Raw genomic sequence first — 3820 nt, forward strand, 5'->3', positions numbered from 1 at the left:
TCTGTAGCAAGTGACAGTTATCCAGGGCATGTTTTCCGGCTATCTGAAAGATAGCACACCATAATGCATGCCCCATGCTTGGTCCTACTTGAGCTTCTGGCCTTAAAGGCATCAGTCCTCCTCCTACAATATAGTTTGCAAAGACCGGGCAATGGTCTTTGTCATGACCTTGACTCTTGCATTTCAAGCACCATACCTCCTCGTGTACCTCTGGTCGAATTGTCCTATCTTGCTTCAGACTTTGCATCTCAAGGCGCATACTCTTTAGCTGTGCATGGATCTTCTGAACTCCTAGATTAGGATCTTGCATCAGAGTTTCATGTAGTCTCATGGCAATCTCCAAGGCATCTGCCTAAGTTTTTATCTTCTGCTACAACAAAGCACTCCTTAAGTGTGGTAGTAGCGAAGCCGCAAACCGCTCGCGATGTTGTCCATCTGTCAAATTCATGTTGACTTCACAAATTGTACATTTTATCATCTAATCTAGTTCCCAAGGCATCTCGTCTGGTTGCATCGCAATCTCTTTGAATCCCTCAATCGATTGTGCCTCGTATTTAGGCCTACTAAATTCACTATTTAGGGCTTCTTGGAGATTCGCTACTCCAGCATTCGGGTTATCATTAGAGTACTTAATAGACCAGGTTAGTGCGTGATCTTGCAAAGCACTAACCAGTGTCGCCTTCTTTATATGGTCATCTATAACACCTTGAGCTTCCCATACAGCCCTCACAATGAACCAGAACTTGTCCGGGTCCTCATTTCCCAAACCTTTGAACAAAGGAAACTTCACCGTATTTGCTATACTGAACCGCAGTGGAGGTGGAGGTGGTACAGGTGAAGTTGGGGGTGAGGGTGGTGAAGTCAGAGGTGGTGTGGGTGGAGGTGGTATTCACAGGAATCCTTGTTTTATTAACTGAATAGAACTTCGTGGAGAAACCTTCACTATCCCTTCTTCGTCACCTCACGAAGGTGAAATCAAGGGACTATACTCCATGTTAGGGTCTTATATAATAGGATTCATAATTTTGAATTGGCTATGGTTAGTCTTGTAATATTGTACATACTTTTTCTTTTTGCAAAATGTTTTCCATATTAAAAAATTAAAAAATTTAAAAAGGGTATGTCCTAAAAGAATATTCAAAGGACAAAAATAAAGGGAAAAGATCAAAAAGGTAAAAAATATGAACCCCAAACAGAAATAAAATAGATCATGAAAGTGTGAAAATTCAAATGCCACTACTTTTTACTTTACTATGCAAAATAAGGTTGTGTGCAGCTTGTCATAAATGCCTCAACCCATGATGGTCAAATAGCTTAATCTTGACTCATTCATGTTTTAAATTTCATGTTGGTAGATAGAGAAATAAATATCTAGCCAAATTGTTTAACCTTGGTAGATTAGTAGTTAGGTAGAGAAATAAAAATGTGCTCATCAGTTTAATCTAAGCCATTGGAAGTTATAAGGTTAGAATTACATAGTTTGCTTGTCAAAAGAAAAGGAAATAAAGGGTCTGCAAGCTCAAATGCACCTAATAAAGTGAAGAAAAAATGTTATGATAAGTAGGTAGAAGAAAGGTTGCAGATGCATAAGGTTGTTAAATTAAAGGCACATTTATTATGCTTAATCCTATGTTTCATGTGTAGGAGCATTTATGAGAGTGAAAAGATATTCACAAACTTGTTTAATTAATTTCCCTTCATCTCATTTCACCCCCACATGCTTACTTACTAATTTCACCATTATCCCATCATTTCTAATAAAATACCCTTTAAACCCTCATTCTAACCCCTACCCTTTCGTTTCACACATTCCCCTAGGAATTACCCTACAAAAAATCATCCCCCTACCCAAAACCCCTTTTCCCTAGTGTGAAACCCATTCCCCATTGCAAATATTACCTTCCCCCTTATTAATTTCCCTGTTTCCCTTCAAAACCCATAAAACCCCCCCTTATCCTAAGTTTTTATCCCCCCCATAAGTTAACTAACTCCCCACTTGATATTTCCTTGATAAACCCTTTTAACCCACCAACCCTTGGTGCAGTTAAAAAACCCCACCACAATAGCCCCTGGACCCACTCCATTAAACCCGTTGCTTATATTTTTAAATCCATACCTTATTTATGAATTAATTACAATTAGTTGTAATTAAATCTGGGCCTCGCAAATCCTGGCCCTAATTCCCTCCATGAATCTTGACCACACGACAATCGTCTGATCTCCTGCCCCCAGATCTGATGGTGCGCATCCATATCACGCACATTCACCGTCTGAAAGATAGCAGCCTAAGAGCACGTGAGATTTGCGGTTTTGCCTGGGCACTATTCTGCTATGTGGCCACCCCAAGCTAGATCGCATGCTCGCGAAAAATACTGCCTGCCCTCCAAAAGCGGTGTGATGGCTCAAAAAACTACCTCCCCACCTAGACCAAAAATCGTCCACTGTTCATTTGTAAATTTTGTGCCAAAATGTAACCGTTGCAGGTTAAAAGGCATGTTAAGCCCCATTTCACTCTTTTTGCTCGTTTTCATTGTGAATGTTGATCAAGCCATTCTACAACACCTTGAACCTCTATGATGAAAATTGACCACCATCTACTGCCTGAAGAAGCTCCAGACACCCAATTCAAGCATCCAATTCACAACTAAAGCCACCGTACCCTCTGCATTCACCACTGAAACTAGTTTGCAAACCAGACTGCCAAATTCTAGGTATTCTTGAGAAAAACCAAAACGGCCATCTCAATTTGAAAACATACAGCCCAATTAAAAGCTTAATTAATTGAAATTAATTAGTATTTTCCTAAATTGAACAGTAATTCACTTGAATACCCAAAGCCCTTCTTTTGCAAACTGTAATTACCCTCTCACTGTACCAGAGCTTCCAAACCTTACTTCTGCAACAACCATAAGCCTAATTCATACCTCTACTCCTAAATATGGCTTCCTAGACCTCTCTAGATGTGAGACCTTTGTCAACCCCTCACCTGGACATCGACCACCTGGCATTAGCAGACAGGGATTTTCAAATAAAAGATACTGCTTCACCAGCCTACCTTCTAAAGCTCCACTGTTGGAGTAAGGATAGATTCCTAAACCAAAATGATGACATCCACCTTTGGGAATCCAATTTACCAAATATTTATTCCCAGAAGTACACCCATTCCCTGATATCATACATTTCTATCATGCATGCTATATTTCTAGCCAAAGAGCTATTGTTTCCCCTAACCAGCATCTGTTATTCACCATCACTACAGAATCCATCAACCAAATGCTGCAAGTCTGACCCAACCCTAATGAGACCCCACTGTCTATTGGAGACTTGCTGGACCAATATTTCAAACTAGACCTAGCTAAAACATCACATTCTAGACTTTCATCATAGAATAGCGCCATACTCCCACAAATACTCCACCTTATGCTGCCACCATTTTTTTAGAAAGAGGTAGACATATAATTACCATTCTCTCTTGCATCCTAGGATATACCTCAGATGAGCATGTGGATGAGGTTATCTTGACCTTTCTGTCCATCTTTACCCGAATAAAGCCTCCTACTGTCATGTACAACTATGCTCAGTACATTGCAGACAAGATGCATGAATAGTTCACAAGACTCCCAACTGGGAGAGTTTTCAAGTACTCTTCAGTATTATTTCATATTTTTTGTATTATCAATCAGATAAATTCCCTCTCAGCATCCAGAAGTTTGATACCAAGGGAAACCAGATATCAGTTGTTTATTGGACACCCTTGATCCAGAAATACTCCACTGCACTCACCTATAAGGACTTCATAGATTCATTTGTCCACTCAGTG

The sequence above is a fragment of the Pinus tabuliformis genome, chromosome 2_2, assembly GCF_031772625.1.
Source record: "Pinus tabuliformis cultivar Carrire ecotype Pingquan chromosome 2_2, CPIR1, whole genome shotgun sequence".
Classification (NCBI taxonomy): domain Eukaryota; kingdom Viridiplantae; phylum Streptophyta; class Pinopsida; order Pinales; family Pinaceae; genus Pinus; species Pinus tabuliformis.